At 44.4% G+C, this 26,858-nt stretch overlaps 1 protein-coding gene across 4 annotated transcripts in view; it reads right to left on the bottom strand.

Annotated features, from left to right (window-relative positions):
* Positions 1 to 26,858, bottom strand: part of LOC141087478 (probable E3 ubiquitin-protein ligase MID2) — a 651,404-nt gene that overhangs the window by 554,920 nt on the left and 69,626 nt on the right. The window lies entirely within an intron of this gene.

Consider the following 26,858-nt stretch of genomic DNA (forward strand, 5'->3'; position numbering starts at 1 on the left):
TTTACAATTCTGACCACTGTCCATTTATGAGATTATAACTCTGAAACGCTTCAATGGATCCCGGTGATTCTGACAATGTTTTCTCATGACATATTGTACTTCATGTTAGTGGTAAAATTTCATTCATATAACTTGCGTTTATTTGTGAAAAAAACAGAAATTTGGCAAAAATTTTGAAAATTTCACAATTTTCCAAATTTGAATGTTTATGCCCTTAAATCACAGAGATACAGCACACAAAAAACTTAATAAATAACATTTCCCACATGTTTACTTTACATCAGCACAATTTTGGAACCAAAATTTTTTTTTGTTAGGAAGTTATAAGGGTTAAAAATTGACCAGCGATTTCTCATTTTTGCAACACCATTTTATTTTTACGGACCACATCACATTTGAAGCCACTTTGAGGGGTCTATATGATAGAAAATACCCAAAAGTGACACCATTCTAAAAACTGCACCCCTTAATGTGCTCAAAACCATATTAAAGAAGTTTATTAACCCTTTAGGTGCGTCACAGGAATTTTTTGAATATTTAAAAAAAAAATGAACATTTAACTTTTTTCACAAAAAAATACTTCAGGTTCAATTTTTTTTATTTTACCAAGGGTAACAGGAGAAATTGGACTGCAAAAGTTATTGTGCAATTTGTCCTGAGTACACTGATACCTGATATGTGGGGGGAACCACTGTTTCGGCGCATGGCAGACCTCAGAAGGGAAGGAGCGCCGTTTGACTTTTTCAATGCAAAATTGGCTGGAATTCAGATCAGACACCATGTCGTGTTTGGAGAGCCCCTGATGTATCTAAACAGTGGAAACCCCCCACAAATGACCCCATTTTGGAAACTAGACCCCCCAAGGAACTTATCTAGATATGTGGTGAGAATTTTGAACCCACAGGGGCTTCACAGAAGTTTATAACGTACAGCGGTACAATTAAAAAATCATATTTTTTCCACAAATATGATCTTTTCACCCTCAATTCTTATTTTTCCAAGGGTAACAGGACCCTAAAAGATATTGTGCAATTTGTCTTGAGTGCGCTGATACCCCACATGTGGGTGTAAATGACTAATTGGGCGCATGGCAGAGCTCGGAAGGGAAGCAGCGCCATTTGACGTTTTTGGCTGGAATTGAGATCGGACACCATGTCGCGATTGGAAAACCCCTGATGTACCTAAACAGTGGAAATCCCCCACAAGTGACCCCATTTTGGAAACTAAACCAACCAAGGAACTTATCTAGATATGTGGTGAGAACTTTGAACCCACAAGGGCTTCACAGAAGTATATAACGTTCAGCGGTACAATTAAAAAATCATATTTTTTCCAGAAAAATGATCTTTTCACCCTCAAATCTTATTTTTCCAAGGGTAACAGGACCCTAAAAGATATTGTGCAATTTGTCCTGAGTGCGCTGATACCCCACATGTGGGGGTAAACCACTATTTGGGCGCATGGCAGAGCTCGGAAGGGATACATTTGACGTTTTTGGCTGGAATTGAGATCGGACACCATGTCGCGTCTGGAAAGCCCCTGATGTACCAAAACAGTAGAAACCCCCCACAAATGACACCATTTTGGAAACTAGACCGCCCAAGGAACTTATCTAGATGTGTGGTGAGCACTTTGAACCCCCCAGTGCTTTACAGAAGTTTATAACGCCCAGGCGTGAGAATAAAAAAATCGTATTTTTTCCACAAACATGATCTTTTAGTCACCAATTTTGTTATTTTCCCAAGGGAACAAGGAGAAATTGGACCACAAAAGTTGTTGTGCAATTTGTCCTGAGTACGCTAATACCCCATATGTGGGAGAAAACTACTGTATGGGCACACGTCAGGGCTCGGAAGGGAAGTAGTGACGTTTTGGAATTCAGACTTTGATGGAATGGTCTGCAGGTGTCATGTTGCCTTTGGAGAGCCCCTAATGTACCTAAACAGTGGAAACCCCACACAAATGACCCCATTTTGGAAATTAGACCCCTAAGGAACTTATCTATATGTGTGGTGAGCACTTTGAACCCCCAAGGGCTTCACAGAAGTTTATAATGCACAGGCATGAAAATAAAAAAATCGTATTTTTTCCACAAACATGATCAATTAGTCCCCAATTTTTTTATTTTCCCAAGGGTAACAGGAGAAATTGGACCCCAAAAGTTGTTGTCCAATTTGTCCTGAGTACGCTGATACCTCATATGTGGGAGAAAACTACTGTATGGGCACACGTCGGGGTTCGGAAGGGAAGTAGTGACGTTTTGGAATGCAGACTTTGATGGATTGGTCTGCGGGTGTCATGTGCGTTTGGAGAGCCCCTGATGTACCTAAACTAATGAAACTCCCCACAAGTGACCCCATTTTGGAAACTAGACCCCCCACGGAACTTATCTAGATGTGTGGTGAGCACTTTGAACCTCCAAGTGCTTCACAGAAGTTTATAACGCCTGGGCGTGAAAATAAAAAAATCATTTTTTTCCACAAAAATGATATTTTTGCCCCCAATTTTTTATTTTCCTAAGGGTAGCAGGAGAAATTGGACCCCACAAGTTGTTTTGCAATTTGTCCTGAGTAGGCTGTTACCCTATATGTGGGGGTAAAACACTGTTTGGGCGCATGGCAGAGCTTGGAAGGGAAGGAGCACCATTTGACTTTTTCAACGCAGAATTGGCTGGAATTGAGATCAGACGCCATGTTGCATTTGGAGAGCCCCTGATGTGCCCAAACAGTGGAAACCTCCAATTCTAACTCCAACCGTAACCCCAACACACCCCTAACCCTAATCTCAGCCCTAGCCCTAGCCCTAACCCTAGCCCTAGCCCTAACCCTAACCCTAGCCCTAACCCTAATGGGAAAATGGAAATAAATACATTTTTTTATTTTATTATTTTTCCCTAACTAAGGGGGTGATAACGGGGGGTTTGATTTACTATTTATGGCGGCTTTTATGTTTGGCAGCTGTCACACGCTAAAAGGCGCTTTTTATTGTAAAAATAGTTTTTGCATCACCACATATTGAGAGCTATAATTTTTCCGTATTTTGACCCACCGAGTCATGTGAAGTCTTATTCTTTGCGGGATGAGTTGACATTTTTATTGGTGTCATTTTCGGGCACGTGACATTTTTTGATCGCTTTTTATTCCGATTTTTGGGACGCAGAATGAACAAAAACCAGCATTTCATGAATTTTTATACACCGTTCCGCGTGCGGTAAAATTGATAAAGCGCTTTTATTCTTTGGGTCAGTTTGGTTACAGCAATACCTTATTTAGGTCTTTTCTTATGTTTGTCGGTTTTATGCAATGAAAACTATTTTATATAAAAAATTATTATTTTTGCATCGCTTTATTCTGTGAGCTATAACTTTTTTATTTTTTTGCAGATGATGCTGTATGTCAGCTCGTTTTTTGCGGGGCAAGCTGACGTTTTCAGCGGTACCATGGATATTTATATGCGTCTTTTTGATCACGCGTTATTGCACTTTTTGTTCGGTGGTATGATAATAAATCATTATTTTTTGCTTCTTTTTTTATTTTTATTTTTTAAGGGGTTTACTAAAGGGGTTAACTAATGGGACAGTTTTATAGGGCGGGTTGTTATGGACGCGGCGATACCAAATATGTGTACTTTTATTGTTTTGTTTTTTTTATTTTCAAAAAATGAATTTATTGGGGAATATTTTTTTTTTTTTACTAATTTATTTAGCGATTTTTTTTTAAATTATTTTTACACTTTTTTAATTTTTTTTTTACTTTATTACATTGTCCCAGGTGGGACATCACTGTCCTGTGACAGATCGCTGATCTGTCACATCACAGATCACTGTGACAGATCAGCGATCTGTCACAGGCACTGCTGCAGACTTCCTCATGCCTGCGCTTTGCAGGCAGTGAGGAAGTCAGCTCCCTACAGGCCCCCGAAGGTCCCCATAGCCAACTTGGATCCGGGGGCCTTTAGGGAAAGATCCCCCCGCAGCAGCGCTGCACATTGCGTTGCCGTGGGGGGTTCAGGGAAGCACGGAGGGAGCCCCCTCCCTGCCGATGCTTCCCTTTAACCCCCGGTACACCGCGATCATGTTTGATCGCGGTGTACAAGGGGTTAACGTGTCGGGGGCGGTCCGTGACCGCCCCTGACACATTGTGCCATGTGTCAGCTGTGATAATCAGCTGACACCCGGCCGCGATCAGCGGCGCTCACCTGATCGCTATGACGTACTATCTCGTCCCTGGGATAGTACGTCTCATGGCAGAAAGGGGTTAAAACAGACATCAACAAACTGGACCAAGTTCAGAAAAGAGCAACCAGAATGGTGTCCGGTCTGCAAACCCTGTCTTATGAGGAAAGGTTGCAGGATTTGGGAATGCTTTGCTTGCAGAAGAGAAGACTGAGAGGAGACTTAAGGCTGGAGTCACACTAACCTGCGCAAAATACGGTCAGTATTTTACATGCGTAATACGGATGACAGACCCCTAAATAGTGCTCCGTATGTCATCCATAATCAAGGTGTGTTCGCGTATTTTGCGCATGTCAGCATCCGTATGTAATCCGTATGGCATCCGTATGGCGAGATTTTCTCGCAGGCTTGCAAAATGGACATATAATGGAGCCCTATGACAGGGTTTCTACAAGACACCTGGTGCGTATTTCTCGCAAGTCACATGTGTGGTCCGTGTGTAATCCGTATTTTTTGCGCACCCATAGACTTGCATTGGCGTACTACGGGCGTAGTACGCTGACAATCGCAGCATGCTGCGAGTGGCACGGAGCGTAGGATACGGATGAGAAATATACGGCTGGTGCGAGGGACCCCATAGAGAATCATTGGTCCGTGTCTAATGCGTGCTTTTTGCGCCTCTCACTCTCCCGTATTCCTCGCCAGTGTGACTCCGGCCTAATAGCTATCTACAAATATCTCAAGGGCTGTCACATTGTAGAAGGATCATCTTTATTCTCATTTGCACAAGGAAAGACTAGAAGCAATTTGGATGAAACTGAATGGGAGGAGACACAGATTAGATATTAGAAAAAACTTTTTGACAGTGAGGGTGATCAATGAGTGGAACAGGCTGCCACGAGAGGTGGTGAGTTCTCCTTCAATAGAAATCTTCAAGCAGAGGCTGGACAGACATCTGTCTGGGATGATTTAGCGGATCCTGCTTTGAGCAGGGGGTTGGAACAGATGGCCCAGGAGGTCCCTTCCAAGTCTACGATTCTATGAGTCTAGGTGTCTTAAATTCAAAGGTATAGAGAGACTGTTCATACCCTTGAGAGGAGGAGATCTGTTACCACGGCTGGTCAGGTGAGGAAAATATCCAGGAGTGGACCCTCTGGATCGTGGCACCGAGGGGCCCCGGGCGAGCTGCCAGGTGGAGCCGACCCCTATACAGGGATCGTTAGGAGCAGGCCAAGGTGTTCGGGTACCACGATAGCCGGTACCAAGAGGGGCGGCTCAGAACGGACTGGAGGAGGAGCACGAGACTGTAGGAGGTAGGACCAGAGTAGGATTGCAGGGCAGGACCAGGGATAGCAGGACGAAGCGGGATCACTGGAGACAGGACCGGAGTAGGACTGCAGAACTGGAACATAGACAGCAGGACAGAACAGGATAACTGGAGACAGGACCGGAGTAGGACTGCAGGACTGGAGCATAGACAGCAGGATGGAGCAGGAACACGGGAGGCAGGACTGGAGCGTAGACAGCAGGACAGAGCAGAAACTCAGGAGGCAGGACTGGAGTAGGACTGCAGGACTGGAGCATAGATAGCGGGACCCACGGAATACAGGACTGCGGGAGTGCAACAGGAACCACGAAAGACAGGACACGAGGAAGCAGGGCCCAGTGTGCTAGCAAACACGATGATCAGGCACCTCCCTCAAAGAAGGATGACCTGATATGCCCCTTTCTGGTCTGCCATTGGTCTGACAGTGCTTCCGGGTCAGGGCATTGCAAGAGCACAAGTCACAGGAGGGAGGCGCGGCTGTGGCCTTTGGCGCATGCGCATTGCATGCAGAGACTTCATAGGCCGCGGACCTGTCAGAAGGGACCGCCGCAGCTGTCGGGAGGCGGGGGGCTGCGGTGCGGGAGCGGAGGCTGGGTGAGTATACAGTGGCAGCATGACAGTACCCCCTCCCCTAAGCCGCCCTCCCCTGACATTAGCAAAAAATCTCTTGAGGATACTGATCCTCAGGACCAAAGCCCCTTCAGTCAATAAGAAAAAGAGTCCTACCTCTAACATTTTTCATGGCGATGATGTCCTCCACCTCAAAGATATTATCGGTACCAACCGGCTGAGAAACAGGATCAGACATGGAGTGGAAGCGGTTCAGTACCACAGGTTTCATGAGAGAGACATGGAAGTTGTTCGGGATCCGGACCGAAGCAGGCAACCTCAATTTGTAGGCGACTTCATTGACACGTCCAAGATTCTCAAGCGGACCGATGTAGCGCGGCCCCAACTTGTAAGAGGGCAGTTTCAACCGGATAAATTTGGATGAGAGCCAGACTTTGTCCCCGGTACGACACGGTGGGGAATCCCATCTCTTCTTGTCGGCATAATTTTTCATCTGGTCAGCGGCCCTCTTGAGTGACTGTTGGTCTTAGCCCAGATCTTGGAAAATTCTGAGGACAAGGCGTTGGCTGTGGGTACCTTGGAGGCAGGGGTTACCGGAATGGGAACACCAGGATGTCTGTCTAACACAATGAAAAATGGAGACTTGGCCGAGGACTCGCCAGTATGGTTGTTATAGGCGAACTTTGCCCAGGGAAGTAGGTCAACCCAGTCGTTCTGATGGGCGATGGAGAAATGGCGTAGGTACCCAGTCAACGTCTGGTTGGTATGCTCCACCTGCCCATTGGACTGTGGATGGTAGGCAGAGGAGAAGTCGAGGGAAACATTCACGAGCTTACAAAGTGCCCGCCCGAACTTGGAGGTGAACTGAACCCCCCGGTCAGACACAATACATTGTGGTAGTCCATGGAGTCTGAAGATCTGATGGATAAAAACTTTGGCCAACTCAGGAGCCGAGAGGAGACCGGACAGAGGGATGAAGTGGGCCATTTTGGAGAAACGGTCCACCACCACCAGGATGACTGTACAGCCAGAAGAACGGGGTAGGTTGGTGATGAAATCCATGGCAATGTGTTCCCAAGGAACCGCAGGGACAGACAACGGGAGTAATAAGCCGGATGGAAGTCGTCGCGGCACTTTGTTTTTAGCACAGGAGGGACAAGAGGCCACGAAATCAAGCACATCTTGGCAAAGCGTAGGCCACCAGTAGTGAAGTGTGATAAGAGCAAGCATCTTCTTGGTTCCAGCATGGCAAGGGTCTTGCCAGGAGGTGGAGAAAGCCAGTTAACTGGAGCCACCGTGATGATTTTAGTGGGCTCAATAATGTGTGAAGGTTCCTCCACTGTTTCGATTGGCTGGAAGACCCTGGATAGGGCGTCGGCTTTGGTATTCTTGTTGCCAGGGTGAAAGCGGAGCTTGAAGTCAAGTCTGGCAAAAAATAAGGACCATCTGGCCTGACGAGGATTGAGTCTCTAGGCAGACTGGAGATAGGCTAAGTTCTTGTGGTCAGAGAAGATTACAAAGGGATGGACAGCCCCCTCCAGGAGATGACGCCATTCTTCCAGGGCCAATTTTATGGCCAACAGTTCAGGGTCGCCGACTGAGTAGTTGCACTCAGATGGAGAGAAGGCCTTCGAAAAGAAGTCACAGGGATGCAGATGACCTGAGGCGGATCTCTGGGACAGTACTGCCCCGGCACCTGTTGAAGAAGCGTCCACCTCAAGAACAAAGGGCTGGTTGCTTTCAGGACAGTGCAACACCGGGGCCGCAGAGAAAGTCCGTTTTAGGGTCTGAAAGGCCTCCTCCGCCTCTGTAGTACAAGAATTGGGAGCTGTCCTTTTTCGGGTGAGAGCGGAAATAGGTTTAGTTATTGCAGAAAAGTGAGAAATTAATTGCCTGTAATAATTGGCAAATCCGAGAAACAGTTGTATCGCTCTTACTCCAACGGGGCAAGGCCATTTAAGAATGGCAGTCAGTTTCTCGGGATCCATCGTTAATCCAGTGTCGGAGATAATGTACCCCAGAAACGGCAGAGAGGTTTGTTCGAAGAGACATTTCTCTATCTTAGCGTACAAGCGATTCTCCCGAAGACGCTGTAACACCAGGCGAATGCTCTTTCTGTGGGATGAGAGATCCGGAGAGAAGACGAGGATGTCATCAAAGTACACGACCACACAGGAGTACAAGAGGTCCCAGAAGACCTCGTTGACAAACTCTTGAAACACTGCAGGAGCATTGCAGAGACCAAAGGGCATGACCAGGTACTCTTAATGGCCGTCTCGAGTGTTGAAAGCCGTCTTCCACTCGTCACCTGAGAGGATACGGATCAGATTATAGGCTCCCCTAAGGTCTAACTTGGAGAAGACCCGAGCCCCTCTGAGACGGTCAAACAGATATGGAATGAGTGGAAGAGGATACCTGTTCTTGATGGTGATCTCATTCAAGCCCCTATAGTCAATGCAATAGTCAATGCACGGCTGTAGAGACCCGTCCTTTTTCTTGACGAAGAAAAACCCGGCTCCCATGGGCGAAGAGGTCTTCCATATAAAGCCTTTGGCGAGGTTCTCCCAAATGTACTCGGACATAGCTAAGGTCTCTGCGGGAGACAGGGGGTAGATTCTGCCCCTTGGATGAGTCGAACCAGGGATTAGTTCAATTGGGCAGTCAAAAGGCCGGTGTGGCGGAAGAACCTCTGCTTCCTTCTTATCAAAGACATCAGCATAGGAACTGTAGGCTGAAGGAAGGCCCGCAAGGTCAGGAGGTGGCCGAGGAGCAGCCGCAAGATGGACAGCAGTCAGGCAGCAAGCTTGGCATGGGTGGCCCCAGCGGAGTACCTCCCCTGACGACCAGTCGAGGACAGGCTGATGAGTCATTAACCAAGGAAGACCGAGTAGAATCGCATGGGAGAGCTTGGGCAAAACATAAAAGGCTATCTTCTCTCAATGTAAGGCTCCGACTTGCAACTCCACTTCCTCAGTGACCAAGGTGACGGTCTCCTATAGCGGTTTGCCATCCACTGCGGCGGGAGGATTACATAGGGTAACCACAGGAATTTGGTACTTGTCCACCTCTTCACGCTGGATGAAGTTACCTGCCGAGCTCGAATCCACGTAGGCCACCTCGGACCCATGTCTCTGCCCTGAAGCCACAAGAACAGATATAGTAAGAGGTTGAGAGGAATAATTTTCACCTAGGGAGGCCTCTCTTACCTAACCTAGATGGAGGAGTTTCCCGGTCTCTCAGGACAGGTGCAGACAAAATGCGATGAACCCCCGCACTAGAGGTACAGGCCTTGTGCCCGTCTCTCCCTCCGACGCAACTCGGCCAACTTGAGGCCATCCACCTGCATGGGTTCGACCGAGGAGGGAGAAGAGGACCCGGCAGGATGGGGACTTGCAGACCAGTTGGAAAGGGAAGCCGGTCTAGTGGACCTCAAGTCTCTCGCTGACTCCCAGGCATGCTCCAGGAAGCGCAGGTCAATGCAGGTGGCCAGCGAGATAAGGTCCTCCAGGGTAGTCGGGGTATCCCGACCATCAAGTTCATCCTTTATTCTGCTCGAAAGACCGCACCAGAATGCCCCTACCAATGCTACATTATTCCAACCAATCTCAGAGGAGAGAGTGCAAAAGCAGATCGCACACTGCCCGACCATGAGAGTACCCTGATGAAGGTTAAAAAGAGACTCGGTAAGAAATACTAACCGACCGGCTCATCGAAAACCCTGCGAAAAGTATCCAAGAAGACCGGAAGTCGAGACAATGGGGTCGTCCCGTTCCCAGAGAGGGTTCAGCCAGGACTGGGCCTCTCCCTCCAGATGGGACATAATGAAGGCCACTTTGGCCCGGTCAGAGGGATATTGCTGAGGCAACCATTCAAAATGGAGGCTACACTGATTTAAGAACCCCCTGCAGAGCTTGGGATCGTCACTAAACCAAGGCGGCTTGGCAATGCGGGGCGTTGGCAGAGCTGTAGACACGGGAGGCGGAGTCGGGATCGCGGCGGCAGACTAATGGACCGACAAATGGCTATCAACAGAAGCCATATAACTCAAAATATGGGCTTGAGTATCCCGTTGTTGTCCCAGCTCCTGTTGAAGACTGGCTAATTGAGTGGCATTTCCAGGATCAGTCACCTGCAGGGCCGACAAACAGGTGTCCATGGGCTTCATGACAGACATGATGCGTCCCTGATTTTCATGTAAAAAGAGCAACTCCTTTTGGGAAGCAGCAGAAGTACCGGCGGGATCCATGGCCTGATTGTACTGTTACCATGGCTGGTCAGGTGAGGAAAATCTCCGGGAGTGGAACCTCTGGATCGTGGCACCGAGGGGCCCCGGGCGAGCTGCCAAGTGGAGCCGACCCCTATACAGGGATTGTTAGGAGCAGGCCCAGGGGTTCGGGTACCACGATAGCCGGTACCGAGAGGGGCGGCTCAGAACGGACTGGAGAAAGAGCACAAAACTGTAGGAGGTAGGACCAGAGTAGGATTGCAGGGCCGGACCAGGGATAGCAGGACGAAGCGGGATCACTGGAGACAGGACGGAGCAGGAACACGGGAGGCAGGACTGGAGTAGGACTGCAGGACTGGAGCATAGACAGCAGGACGGAGCAGGAACTTGGGAGGCAGGACTGGAGTAGGACTGCAGGACTGGAGCATAGATAGCGGGACCCATGGAATACAGGACTGCGGGACTGCAGCAGAAACCACGGAAGACAGGACTACGGGACTGCAGCAGGAACCACGGAAGACAGGACTGTGGGACTGCAGCAGGAACTGCGGAATACAGGACTGCGGGAGAGAAGAGAGTACACGAGGAAGCAGGGCCCAGTGTTCTAGCAAACACGATGATCAAGCACCTCCCTCAAAGGAGGATGGCCTGATATGCCCCTGTCTGGTCAGCCATTGGTCCGACGGTGCTTCCGGGTCAGAGCATTGCCGGAGCACAGGTGACAGGAGAGAGGCACGGCCGCGGCCTACGGCGCATGCGCATTGCATGCAGAGACTCCGTAGGCTGCGGACCTGTAAGAAGGGACCGCCGTGGCTGTCGGGCAGTGGGGGGCTGCGGTGCGGGAGCGGAGGCTGAGTGAGTATACAGTGGCGGCATGACAAGATCACAAAAAAAAAATCCTCAGTAGAGAATCTTGTTGGATCGTTAAACTAAATACTAGGGTCCCATTGGGTATGAATTCTAGACAAGATCTGATATTGCAATATTAATATATGTTTTTTCTGTGTCTTGTTTTCAATTATTTTTCCTGGTTGTTATACGTATGTTTATTTTATTTATTTTTTTTTCTGTCTATTTTCCTTCTTTACCAGGAAGGGTTAATTTCTTGATGTGTGATTTGAAATTGACCTTCCACCTGATGTACTCTATGGTAGCTTATATAGCTTAGATGACTTTGTGTATGTGTATACCATGATTAAGGCTTAATTGCTAAAACGCGTTGGTCATATTTCTGCCTCGTGTTACCCACATTGTTTTTTCATGCTTGTAAGAAGCAAATAAAAAACTGTTTTTAATACATCAGTGGATTGTTTCATCGCTGGAGCACATCTCTTCTTTTTTTCTGCTGATTGCTGACGCCCTGGACTGGGGCGCCTCCGTGCAGAGGACTTCCAGTATTACAGACCAGTATGCTGTGGTGAGCTGACTTTCCTTTCCCCCTACCCTATCTTTTGACTTATTACCCCATATGCCACCCGCTACAGGGCAATGGGAAGAGAGAGGCTAAGTGCCAGTACATGCGCCTTTTCTGGGGTGGCTGGGGGCAGATGCCTATGTCTAACATGGGCAATAAAAGATGACGGCAGGGAAAGTAGTGTCCATTTTATGATTTTACAGCCTAGGGATAGGAGGTCAGAGCACACAGCTCGTTATTACATATAGGGTTAGAAAGGCCTAAATCTGCTTGTGCTCTAACGCTGTGGCACTGAAGAACATAGAAAATGGAAGTGATACAGTAGTTTCAGTCTGTGAATAATACACAGATTCAAGTGATAGGGAGATGCAGGACCTGCAGAGTGTGTGTGACTGTGAATTGACTGATCTGTTATATTCTGCATTACAGCATCTTTAATGTAGCTTTTATATTTTCAAACTTGATGCACTACAAATAGGAAGGGCAGTTTAAGTCAAGTCCCCTCTGTCCTAATTTTTCTACTTAAGAAAAATACTGAAACCAAGGCTTGTTTGTCAGAGAAAGTATGCTTCTTGGCTTATGAGACAGATAAGCCATACATCGTTTCAGTTTTTGCATTTCTTTTGCATTATTTTTTGTAATGGGTAATTTTTATTTTTTTTTCTATGAGGCAAAATCAAAATGTCAACATTTCAAATCATTAAAAGCAGCGGTCTACCTCACGAAATGTGATTTTTTTTTAAGTAACTGGTGTTAATAGTCCAATATTACACCCTTACATGACAGACAAATACAGTAGCTTGTTGCATGTGCTTGCTTATGGGACATGTCACTATTGTACATATTTTTTCATGTCAAGTCTTTTTTGGTAAAAGATCAGGAGGTGTTATTTTTTTATATCTTTAAAAAAAGCTTTATTTTATTTTTTTCATAACTGCATTACTAGTCCAATTTAGCAGCCGTACACCTCATGACAATACTGAGTGCTGTAGACCCCACAATGGTCCTATGTTTATAATTGCTACAGTACTTTCATGACTGTGTTGGGGCAACCTGCTGAGTTTATGTCTAAATGTTGCTGCAGAAAAGCCATAACACTTGTCTTCTCCCTACTTACTGGAAAATGATGTGAATGGTTTAACCCTGGTATTGCTGTGCGATGCCCCACTTGCATTCAGTGTGGGACTAGTGTATACAGCATCGGTCATGACATGGACAATCACTTAGGATCATATTGAACACTACTTTTAAAGAGTGATCTGACGTGTTTTTTTCATCCCCCATTTTCACGTCCTCTTTCTAGGGTTCGTTGTCGCTTTGTGTTACAGGCATGTGAAGAATAAAGCTGCGACATATCGGCTTGATGATTCTCCTGGGAAAATATGTGGATTTCCCTAATGTAGCAGACACCATGGACTTTTGTGGAAACCCAGTTGTACCATGGATCCCTCTCTCCTCATTCTGTGGCGGCACACTGTAATGACTCACATTCTTAGTTGTCAACACTTGGACACTTCCTCTCTGCCCTGGGTCCTCTGTCTTAGAATTGGTATCCCTCAGAGAGATATGGAGAACCACAGAGCTTTGAGGCAGAGAACCAGAGACGCCATCCTGGCAATCTTTCCCACACTCCAACCCTCTAGTTAATGGCTGGTAGATTCCCAGAGGATTAATAATCAACCCCTTCCCCTTAGCTTCCCCAAATTTGGAGACTACTTTTTCTGTTACAGGATTTGCCTTGCTATACTGTCCTTCCATTCAGTAAGCCTGCTTCCTTGGGCTTTCTCCCATTACGTCATGTGGTGGTTTCCATATTGATGGTACCTTTGACAAATGCCCAGAAATGTTTTTTTCACATATCAGCTACCACCCAATTAGGCACATAGGTGATATAATCTCCTGCCCCAACCTCAGGTAAGGATGTTATTTGGGAAACAGTGCGAGAGTCTATAACCACAGTCCCATCACCAAGATTTGAAACATTTGATGCACTAACTCTAATTACATTGGGGGAAATAAGTATTTGATCCCTTGCTGATTTTGTAAGTTTGACCACTGACAAAGACATGAACAGTCTTTAATTTTAAGGGTAGGTTAATTTTAACATTGAGAGATAAAATATCAAAAATAAAATCCAGAAAATCACATTGTATAAATTATATGAATTTATTTGCATTTTGCAGTGAGAAATAAGTATTTGATCCCCTACCAACCATTAACAGTTTTTGCTCCTACAGACCAGTTAGACACTCCTAATCAACTCGTTGCCAGCATTAAAGACAGCTGCCTTACATAGTCACCTTTATAAAAGACTCCTGTCCACAGACTCAATTAATCAGTCAGACTTTAACCTGTACAACATAGGCAAGACCAAAGAGCTTTATAAGGATGTCAGAGACAAGATCATAGACCTGCACAAAGCTGGAATGGGTTACAAAACCATAAGTAAGATGCTGGGTGAGAAAGAGACAACTGTTGGTGCAATAGTAAGAAAATGGAAGAAATACAAAATGACTGTCAATCGACATCGATCTGGGGCACCATGCAAAATGTCACTTCATGGGGTATCCTTGATCATGAGGAAGGTGAGAGATCAGCCTAAAACTACACGGAGGAACTTGTTAATGATCTCAAGGCAGCTGGGACCACAGTCACCAAGAAAACCACTGATAACACTTTACGCCATAAAGATTTAAAATCCTGCAGTGCCCGCAAGCTTCCCCTGCTCAAGAAGGCACGTGTGAAGGCCATCTGAAGTTTGCCAATGAACACCCGGATGATTCTGTGAGCGATTGGTAGAAGATGCTATGGTCAGATGAGTCAACAATTGAGCTCTTTGCCATTGACTCAACTCTCCATGTTGAAATGCTGTCTATGACCCAAAAAAACACCATCCCCACTGTCAAGCATGGAGGTGGAAACATCATGTTTTGGGGGTGTTTCTCTGCTAAGGGCACATGACTACTTCACCGCATCAATGGGAGAATGGATGGAGCCATGTACCATAAAATCCTGAGTAAAAATGAGTTGTGGCTGGGTCTTCCAACAAGACAATGATAATAATACAGCCAAGGCAACAACAGAATGGCTTAAAAAGAAGCACATTTAGGTCATGGAGTGGCCTAGCCAGTCTCCAGACCTTAATCCCTTAGAAAATTTATGAAGGGAGTTGAAGCTCCGAGTTTCCAAGCGACAGGCTCAAAATTTTAATGATTTAGAGATGATCTGCAAAGAGGAATGGGCCAAAATTCCTACTGACATGTGCGCAAACCTCATCATCAACTACAAAAAACGTCTGACTGCTGTGCTTGCCAACAAGGGTTTTGCCAACAAGCATACTTATTTCTCACTCCAAAATGTAAATAAATTTATATAATTTATACAATGCGATTTTCTGGATTTTATTTTTGATATTCTATCTCTCAATGTTAAAATTAATCTACCCTTAAAATTATAGACTGTTCATGTCTTTGTCAGTGGTCAAACTTACAAAATCATCAAGGGATCAAATACTTATTTCCTCCACTGTAACTTCCTGCCACTCATCAGAATGGGAGAAATGCTATACTGACCTCAGGCAAGGATGATTCTGACTCAAACTTATGGTCAATGCTACATCCTGAAACGTAACAGGCAACCATCCTGCCTAAATCTGTGTTCAGCAAAACAGGCACAATGCTTGATCAACTGCACCTTGTTCTCTCAACCCTCTCCGTCTACTTCAAACTAGGAATACCTGAGAAAGAGGCACGGCAGGGCAGATTACTCCAACTCCTCTCAAAGAGATAGTCTTGCCCTCAATTATGTCCTCCGTGCTCACAAGTGCAGGATGTTTAAAGGTAACACCAGCCCCGGTGTCTCTTAAACCCAACATCACCTGATCACCTACAGTGACCAATGACAGGTTATTATTTCTGTCTATTGACCTAGCAAAACAATACTGCAGTGTGCGAAGTTGGGGCTTGTCACACTCCAATGACGGTTGCAAATCTCTTCTTTGCTGGACAGATGGTACTGAGGTGCCTGACCAGATTTCAAACAAAACACCAGAGAGTACCTTGGCTCTCAGTCTCCCAGACAGCGAAGGAACAACAGGTGATTGTGCTAAGGACAGTGCTTGTTCTCCTGGCCACCCTTATGAGGAATGCCCTAGCCTGAAAGTTCCTTTTTTTAGCAGCAGATGCCCGAGTAGCAGTATATCCATCTGCAAGTCTGACGAACTCCTCAGATGGAACAAGTTCATGATCTATCATCTATTACTTCACATACAGAGAGCATAATGAAAGAAATTGTTCCTGAATCATAAGATCCTTCAGTTCATCAAAGCTGTTCATTTTTAATTCTTCAATCCATTTTTTAAAAGTAGCGAAGTGAATAGTTGAGAAACAATTTCACTTTAGATGTCAAGGACACTATGTTTTAAGTGTCTAAACTTTTTTGGTGTGCCTCAGGGTTAATGATAACTTATAGCAGCAATGTGCTTTTGATCATCTCATAATCCTGACCCAAAACAAAGGGAAGATCAGCAAAGGTTTTCCTTCTAGTTTAGGAGTTAAGTTCTGTGCCCAATGGCTGCAGAGCAATTGGTACTCTTTGCATGTTTTTTTCAAAACCCTGAAAGAAGGTGTCGAGGTTTCCATCATTTTCCAAAATAGGCAAATGCTCTAAACCTGGCCTGCTGATCCATAGAATCCTAGAATGTTAAAGTTGGAAGGGACTTCCAGGGTCATCGTGTCCAACCCCCTGCTCAATGCAGGATTCACTAGACCATCTCAGACAGACATCTGTTTGAAGACTTCCATTGAAGGAGAACTCATCACCTCTCATGGCAGCCTGTTCCATTCATTGATCACCCTCACTGTCAAAAAGTTTTTTCTAATATCCAATCTGTATCTCCTGTAATGTCTGGAGAAGCCCCAGGATAAATTGCCACTTTGGCATTTTGTGATAAATAAGTGGGTTTTGGGTGCTGTTTGGGCACTCAGTTTCTAAAAGGTTCACCATCACTAAGCTAAGCTGTCCAAACAATTACAACCGCCTAATATACATTTTACACTCGTAAATAACCACCCCAAACTGCCACCACTAAGGTTTGGCTCAGAAGCGCGGACTCTTAAGGAAGCCTTCAGTTATTCTTTTACTTCTCAATACAAAATCAAAATTAGCAGATGGATTCATATGAGAACGCAAGACAGAGCTTAGTAAATGTAGTTCATTGTCGTCTTTCCCTCATATCGTCTTTCCTCATCATCATCTTTCCTCATATCACAGATCTTCCTTACCTGACCTATCTATCACAATTAACGACTTCATGCTCTTCCCTGTACCGGAAGTCCGCTGCCTCGGAGTAACCTTTGACCCGGCCCTGTCCTTCAAACCTCGCATCCAAGCTCTTTTCACCTGTCGCCTCCAGATCAAAAATATTTTCCGAATCCGTCCTTTCCTCAACCCTCAATCTGCAAAATGCTTGGGTATGTCCTCATCATCTCCCGCCTCAACTACTGCAACATCCTTTTCTGAGGCCTGTCTGCTAACCCCCTTGCACCTCTCCAGTCCATCCTTATCCCTGCTGCCTGACTAATTCATATCTTTTCTCGCTACTCCCCAGCTTCTCCCCTCTGCAAATCTCTTCACTGGCTCCCATTTCCTCAGCTTATCCAGTTAAAATTACTAATACTGACCTACAAGGCCATCTATAACCTGTCTCCTCCATATGTCTCTGAACTAATCTCTTGATATCTTCCCTCACATAATCTCCGGTCCTCCCAAGACCTCCTTCTCTCCTCCACACTTATTCGCTCCTCCACCACCCGCGTCCAAGACTTCTCCTGAATATCCCCAAGCCTCGGGAATTCTTTGCCCTAACACGTCTGACTATCAACAACATTTGGATCCTTCAGACAGAACCTGAAAACACACCTCCTCAGGAAAGCTTACAGCCTGCAATGACCCCGATGCTTCCTCACCACTACCAGAGCTACCACCTCAACCAATGCCGGAGCTGCTGCAACACCCCGACCTACTGTCTCCTTTCCCACCATCCTGTAGAATGTAAAGGCCCTGTCTCACATAGCGAGATCGCTAGCGCGATCGCTGAAGCATCACCGATTTTGTGACGCAACAGCGATCTCACCAGCGATCTCGCTACATGTGACATATAGCGGCGACCGGCCTGCCCGCTGGATATCGCTGATCGTGCTCAAATGTCCTGGGCCATTTTTTCATTGTTCGTATCCCGCTGGCCAGCGTGCATCGCTGTGTTTAATGCCGACGGGCGACCTTGTTGGCGACGCAGAACTCAGGGACGCAGGCAGGAGTCGTCAGAAAAGGTGCTGTGTGACAAGGTACCAACGACCGCCGAGGTCGTTATACAGATCGCCGTCAGATTGCTGTGTCGTTGAAGAGATCTGCCTGTTTGGCAACTTACTAGCGATCATGTAGCGACGCACCAGCGATCCTTACCAGGTCGTATCATTGTCGGGATCGCTGGTGCGTCGCTATGTGAAACGGGACCCTAAGCCCACAAAGGCTTCCCTCTTCCCTCTGTATCAGTATGTGATTGTTAGTTTGTTTACGGTAAGTGATAGCTGTAATTTGTATGTAACCCCTTCTCATGTACAGCACCATGCCGTGGAATCAATGATGCTATATAAATAATAATAATTATGATGAAAATTGTCACAATGCTTAAACAATATAAAAATAAGAAAACAGCAAATGACATAAAATGAAAAGTTGGAAACATGTTTTTTAAAATAAATGAAAATGAACCAGAATCCTAACAGTCACATCTTGTGTACAGGATCCAGTGCCTGAATAAGTCAGAAACCAGATGAAGTCTTCCAATCTATTGATCCCCAAGAAGTTCCCAATATCCAAAGTCTTACACACATTTTTAAAGACCTGGTCATTAGTTACTCATCACCCATCCTGTGATGTCACCTCCTGGTCTGGGTCAGGATGATTGCATTTTATAACTCTTGATGTTGATGCTTTCCCTCCACTTCTAGGTTTCACAAAAAAACCCTATTGTTACACTTATTTTACAATTTCTTTGATACATGTGTCTATTTTTATTGTGTAAAGGTATAGAGCCAAGGCCCAAGATTGTAGATTCCACCAATCACAATAAGTGATATCAGATCTGACCCTGCTCTCCCTCCCTTCACTATCACCTTTGCTCATGCTCATTAGATACTTCAATACAAAAAATAAGGTCAGAGTTTGTTCATTGCCGCTAAGTACATGTGTTGTTTCTTGAAACATGAAGTAAGAATCTAAAAAAGTCTGAATGCCAAATGCAAAAATTGCAAGATTTCAATTTTTCATTTTTAATACAGATTTTCATATGTAAATAAACATTGCCAAAAATATATTTAACACAAAAACCTGCACAATTGATCCATTTCTGATCACAGATGCCATATAAATGGATTCATGCAGAATTCCAACAGATTCGGTCAATGGCTGTTATAAATGCTCCACGGGTTCTGTTGTGTTTGAATTGTGCTGATCTCCTCCCATCCGTCTGGCACATTTTCACTCTTCTTTCTCATCTTTTCTTGGTTTTTAACAACTGTTTAGACAGCATTCAGGATTTCCTGGTTGCGGATTTCCTTTATAGATATGATGCCAGGAATATTGGTGAATATTATATCTCCAGATTTATATTAATGACTTATATGAGATTTATTAACAGTTATTATTTCATTGAGGACCACTGCTCAGAAGTCAGGTACAGTGGAAGGTGGGATGGTGGACGGCGAGTGAACCTCCCAGCCCACATTAACGTCTATATTTTATCATATTTCAGATATGTTTTGTGCTGACATTAGATTGTGTATGGTAGATTATGGCCTACTTCTTCCTTAGTAATGCCTACGCTACCACAGACAATTCGATTAACAGGCACAATTTATAACATTTACAGCTCAATGCAAAGAAGTCTACTCCGGGAAGATTAAAGCTGACTCTCAAGTACTCCCTATATTGTGCCTGGCCATATGCCTTGGGATATTCAATGAAACCATAATCTTCTCTGGAAAAACAGATCTCCATTTACAGACAGCTCATTCACGGTTTCAGGATACTGGATGGCTCAGTGTGGCCTTTGATAGAGATCTAGAAGGTAAATTACTCCTTGAGGAAAGTATATTCAACATCAAGCTCTTCCAAGAGGAATAAACCTATCTCTCCAGGGCCGCCTGTTTGAGGATAAGTCAATGTCGATCCTATAAGGATCTTTGCCACATCACTTAGGTTTTTCAGAACCCGAAAAGCCAAAGCGGCCATCAAGTATATTTTTAATGCCAGTTCTGGAGTTAAAAAATTGTGCAAAAGTAATGCGACTTTTAGCATTTTTGCAAGAGTTTCTAGATCCTCCACCAAAATAGGCAGAACTATGGAAGAGATTGGGTGGAAAGGCACATCGTTTTACCTGTCCATCAAATTCTTGGAAATTCTTACCCCAGAAATATTTCTCCAGTCCCTGACTGATAAGATGCCCCAAACTTATTAAGAGATGTAAGGTTCTTAATGAATGAATGAATGAACGCTAGTCTTACTGAATAAGAGCCAGAGACCTCCATCTAAAATAGGGACCTCCATCTGGATAAGGGATCTCAATCTAAAATAGGGACCTCCATATGAAATAGGGACCTCCATCTAAAATAGGGACCTACATTAGGAATAGGGACCTACATCTGGAATAGGGACCTCCATATGAAATATGGACCTACATGTGAACTATGAACCTCCACATGCAATAGGGACCTACATTTGGAACAGGGACCTCCATATGCAATAGGAAGCTACATCTGGAATAAAGCCATACATATGAAATAGGGACCTGCATCTGGAATAAGGCCATACATATGAAATAGGGACCTACATCTAGAATAGGGACCTCCATATGCAATAAGGACCTACAGCTGGAAAAAGGCCATACAGATGAAATAGGGACCTGTATCTGGAATAGGGACCTCCATCTGGAATAGGAACATACATCTGGAATAGGAACCTCCATATGAAATGGGGCCTTACATCTGAAATAAGGAGCTCCATATGAAATGGGGACCTATATCTGGAATATGGACCTCCATATTAAATAGGGAACTACATCTGGAATAGGGACCTCCATATGCAATAGGGACCTACATATGGAATAGGGACCTACATATGGAATAGGGACCTCCATATGAAACAAGGACCTACATCTTCAGAATATCAATTTAGGAAAAGATGACTGGAATGTGGCACTAAACAAGCACGTCTAGCTTTTGTATTACATATTATAGATTGTAAGTTGTGAGCCGGGCCCTCCTGACTCCTGTATGAGGGCTCCGGAACATAGAGGTGCAACATAAAGATCATTATTGAAACTGGGAAAACAACTGTGAACCAATGTCTGCACAAAATTGAGTACTGAGCATCTATATGAAATCCTAACTACTGACTAACATGTTTAGTTTGATGACCTGCCAACAGGAATTTTAAGAGTTAATCTTCCCTCAGGCTTCTTGTACATTACTAGTGATGGACAGACCCCTGGATGTTCAAGTTCGACAGAACAGGTACAAAAAGTTGGGGTTCGGGTACCAAAACAGTAGCCGGACCAGAACCCGAACCCTGACCCCATTCACTTGAATGGGGGCCCGAACATCCAGTGTTTGCCACGCTGTCAAGTACATGACAGCGCAGCAAACAGCGCTTCTGATACGTGGAGAAATCATCCTCGCAGATCAGAGAGCCGCGGTTCCCACGCTGTCAAAAGACAGCATGAGTGCTCAGCTGTGGTCGGAAGTATAAAGTTTACCTCCAGTCACTGGTGTCAGCTGATGGGACTACTGATCCAATCATTCGCACCTGCTGCCACTAATAACAGTGAGAGCAGGAGGTTATTTTTCATAACCAGACAGGCAAAACTCACGGCTGGGGGCTGCAACCCTCAGCTGTCAGCTTCAACAAGGCTGGTTATCAAGAATAGAGGGGTCCTCACGTCATATTTTTTACTTATTTAAATAAATAATTTGACCCCTTTAATCCCAAAGGTGGTTTGCACGTTATTGACCGGGTCAATTTTTACAATTCTGACCACTGTCCCTTTATGAGGTAATAACTCTGGAACGCTTCCATGGATCCTGGTGATTCTGACACTGTTTTTCTTGTGACATATTGTACTTCATGTTAGTGGTAAAATTTCTTTAATATAACTTGCATTTATTTGTGAAAAAAAATGGAAAATTGGCGAAAAATTTAAATATTTCGCAATTTTCCAACTTTGAATTTTCCTTAAATCACAGAGATATGGCACACAAAATACGTAATAAGCAACATTTCCCACATATTTACTTTACATCAGAACAATTTTAGAACCAAAATTTTTTTTTGTTAGGAAGTTATAAGGGTTAAAATTTGACCAACGATATCTCAATTTTACAACACCATTTTTTTTCAGGGACCACATCACATTTGAAGTCACTTTGAGGGGTCTATATGATAGAAAATACCCAAAAGTGACATCATTCTAAAAATTGCACCCCTCAAGGTGCTCAAAACCATATTCAATAAGTTTATTAACCCTTTAGGTGCTTCACAGGAATTTTTTGAATGTTTAAAAAAAATGAACACAACTTTTTTTTCACTAAAAAATTACTTCAGGTCCATTTTTCTCCAGGAGAAATTGGACCACAAAAGTTATTGCGCAATTTGTCCTGAGTATGCTGATACCTGATATGTGGGGGGAACCACTGTTTCGGCACATGGCAGCGCTCAGAAGGGAAGGAGCGCCGTTTGACTTTTTCAACACAAAATTGGCTGGAATTGAGATTGGACGCCATGTCGCGTTTGGAGAACCCCTGATGTGCCTAAGCAGTGGAAACCCCCCACAAGTGGCCCCATTTTGGAAACTAGACCCCCCAATGAACTTATCTAGATGTGTGGTGAGCACTTTGAACCCCCAAGTGCTTCACAGATGTTTATAACGCCCGGGCGTGAAAATAAAAAAATCATATTTTTTCCACAAACATGATTTTTAGTCCCCAATTTTTTTATTTTTCCAAGGGTAACAGGAGAAATTGGACCCCAAAAGTTGTTGACCAATTTGTCTTTAGTAAGCTGATACCCCATATGTGGGAGAAAACTACTGTATGCGCACAGGTTGCGGCTCAGAAGGGAAGTAGTGACGTTTTGGAATGCAGACTTTGATGGAATGGTCTGCGGGTGTCATGTTGCGTTTGGAGAGCCCCTGATGTGCCTAAACTGTGGAAACCCCCTAAAATTGACCCCATTTTAGAAACTAGACCCCCAAGGAACTTATCTAGATGTGTGGTGAGCACTTTGAACCCCCAAGTGTGTCACAGAAGTTTATAACATAGAGCCATAAAAAAAAAATCAGATTTTTTTTCCACAAAAATGATATTTTTGCCACCAATTTTTTATTTTCCCAAGGGTAACTGGAGAAATTGGACCGGAAAAGTTGTTGTGCAATTTGTCATGAGTAGGCTGATCCCCCATATGTGGGGGTTAACCACTGTTGGGGCGCATGGCAGAGCTTGGAATGGAAGGAGCACTGTTTGACTTTTTCAATGCAGAATTGGCTGGAATTGAGGTCAGACGCCATGTCGCATTTGGAGATCCCCTGATGTGCCTGAACAGTGGAAACCCCCCAATTCTAACTCCAACCCTAACCCCAATACACCCCTAATCCCAACCCTAACTCTAGCCCTAATGGGAAAATGGAAATAAATTAAAAAAAAATATTTTTATTATTTTTCCCTAACTAAGGGGGTAATAAAGGGGGGTTTGATTTACTATTTTTGGCGGGTTTTTATGTTTGGCAGCTGTCACACGCTAAAATATGCTTTTTAGTGCAAAAAATAGTTTTTGCATCACCACATTTTGAGAGATATTATTTTTCCGTATTTTGGCCCACAGAGTCAAGTGAGGTCTTATTTTTTTGTGGGACGCGTTGACGTTTTTATTGGTACCATTTTCGGGCACGTGACATTTTTTGATCGATTCATATTCTGATTTTTGGGACGCAGAATGAACAAAAACCAGCAATTCATGAATTCCTTTTTTTTTTGGGGGGTGGGCATTTACACCGTTCCGCATGTGGTAAAATTGATAAAGCGTTTTATTCTTCGGGTCAGTATGATTACAGCGATGCCTCATTTATATCATTTTTTTAATGTTTTGGTTCTTTTGTACAATAAAAACAATTTTATATAAAAAATAATTATTTTGCATCTCTTTATTCTGCGAGCTATGACTTTTTTATTTTTTCGCTGATGATGCTGTATGGTGGCTTGTTTTTTGCAGGACAAGATGATGTTTTCAGTGGTACCATGTTTATTTATATCTGTCTTTTTGATCGCGTGTTAATGCACTCTTTGTTCGGCGGTATGATGATAAAGCATTGTTTTTTGCCTTGATTTTTTTTTAAGGGGTTCATTAAAGGGGCTAACTAGTGGGAAAGTTTTATAGGGTGGGTCATTACGGACCTGGCGATATTAAACATGTGTACTTTTATTGTTTTTTTTATTATTTACAAAAAAAAATTTATTAGGGAACATTTTTTTTTATTTATTTAGGAATTTTTAAAAATTATTTTAACACATGATTTTTTGTTTTTTTATTTAACTTTATTATATTGTCCCGGGGGGGACATTACTACATAGTGTCAGATCGCTGATCTGACACTTTGCAGTGCACTGTGTCAGATCAGCAGTCTGACAGGCACTGCAGGAGGCTTTCTCAGCGCCTGCTCTCAGCAGGCGCTGAGAAAGCTGCCTCCCTGCAGGACCCCCGCGGTCATATTGGATCCAGAAGCCTGCAGGAAGGAGGTCCTCAGAACAATGCAAGCACACCGCGTTGTTCCGAGGGGCTTAGGGAAGCACGCATGGAGAATCCTTCCTGTCCGATGCTTCCCTTTGCCCCCGTACACTGCGATCATATTTGATCGCAGTGTTCTGGGGGATAATGTGGCGGGAGTGGTCCGTAACTGCTCCTGGCACATAATGCCAGGTGTCAGCTGTGATAATCAGCTGACACCGGGCCATGATCAGCTGCGCTCCCCCCTGAGCGCAGCTCAGTATGTCCAATGTAACAAAGGGGTTAAAAAAACAGCATGGAGTCCCCCTCATTTTTGAAAATCAACCTTGCTAAAGCAGACAGCTGGGGGCTGGTATTATTAGGCTGGTAAGAGGCCATAGATATTAGCCTCCCAGCCTAAAAGTAGCAGCCTGCAGCTGCCCAGAAAAGGTACATCTATTAGAAGTGCCAATTCTGGCGCTTTGCCAGGCTCTTCCCACTTGCCCTATAGCGGTAGCAAGTGGGGTTCATATTTGTGGGTGTAACGATAAGGTAAAAATGACGCAAGATTCCCCTGATTATCACATTGCAGAATCCTCTATTCGCATACTGTGCTTGGCTATGTCAGTGTGCGGGCTTGACCCCTCCTGTTCTTTGCCCTTTCGGCTCACTGGCAGCCTGTAAACTGAGACAGCAGCCACTCACCCCTTTGTTCCTCCCCCACAGCTCACACACACAACCAGTGTAACGTGAATTACTAGTCCCTGGCTTCCCGTCTCCCAGCAGGGGGTCCCTTTGTCTCCAACATTTGCAGCGACTCTCATAGACAATAATGAGAATCTAATCATTTGGTCATAAAAAGCTGCCAGATTACGACAGAAAGATGGAAATGACACATTGGGACGTGTTCCAAATGGGCTTCACAACAGCGGTCCTTGCTAAATTCTAGCACCAACAGAACCAGAGAAATGCATTTCTCCTGAATGGTGTGGAATAACTAGTTCGAGTTTGGCTTTGGATGAATGCCAGTGACAAGCTGGAAAAGATGATACTATGTGCATTGCTATATGAGGTACCCTCTGCGAGTTATGGTTATAAGATTTTTAGCCAGATTGTAACTGTGGAAGCAAAGGGGAGGACTGTCACCAGCCAGCCCCTTTGGTGATGTCACAAGCCCAGACTTATAAGTCTGCAACTGAGCCCCCCCAGGTAGTTGCCGCTTGGGAGCTGTTGCCACAAGACCTCATCCATGAACTATGATGTTTGGTACACCCCCTGCATGGTTCTGCCTAAAATGATCTAAGCAGTATGTAAGTTTCTCTGTTTTTTACATCCCTTTTATTTGTAGTTGAATTGTACATACTGTTATTGTCTCATATCGTGAAACCTTTTTATCTTCTGTAAACACTGCCCATCTTTTGGGAATAAACTATAAAGTTTATTAGTTCAGTCTCTTTGCTCTGTGACGAATTCACGTGCCTGTAAGCTAATTACGCTACTGATTTGGGTTTGCTTCGTACCCATCTTTTAATTTTACATATCAATAAGAGAAATCTGAAGCTGGTAGCAGTGAAATATGTTCTGGCTAGGTGGGTAGCGCTGGCAGTGACCTGAGCGGGTTTTATAAGCTGAATGTGTGGCTGTGGCCAAAGCATTTATAACTCCCTCACTGCAAGCGGGCCTAATAGCCATTGCACAACAAGTAGCCCATCCGGCGACTAAATTTCCTAGGTGTGGTACCCTGACTGACCTGAGGGTAAGGGGGCGCCAGAGAGCTGCAAGTTCCAAAGTGGAACTGGAAAGTGGGATATACATAAAATCCTGACAGCTTGTAACATATTGTGGCATTGGTGGAATAACTAAAATAAACCCCCTGCAGTAAATTGTTAGGGCAAGACTAGCTTGCTGTTTTTATCACATGGTGCCAGCGGTGGGATAACTAAGATAAGCCCCCCTGTGCCTGTGATAGCTGTGTGCAGTCAAAGGTCACACCACTGATCGTGACAGTAGGCTTGATGTCATCTTTGCATTGTTAGGTGACATCAAGCCCATGACTTAGTAATGGACAGGCAACTATTAGACACCTATCCATTACTAATCCTTTAGATGTATGGTAAATAAAGACACAACCAGAATAAAGTCCTTTATTAGAAATAAAACAAAACACACTTTTACTTTTTTATTTAAAAATAACAGTTATATTCACCAAACGCCTATTCCACCAAAGCCCTTATTCTCCTGTAATAAAAATAAAATAAAAAAACAACAATATACCATACTCGTCTGTCTTTCTGTCTCACGCCATAATCCATGTCAGGGGGATAAACAGTTTTCA

This window comes from Dendrobates tinctorius, unplaced genomic scaffold (assembly GCF_039654945.1).
Source record: "Dendrobates tinctorius isolate UK_male_01 unplaced genomic scaffold, ASM3965494v1 ptg000034l, whole genome shotgun sequence".
In the NCBI taxonomy this organism is placed as follows: Eukaryota; Metazoa; Chordata; class Amphibia; order Anura; family Dendrobatidae; genus Dendrobates; species Dendrobates tinctorius.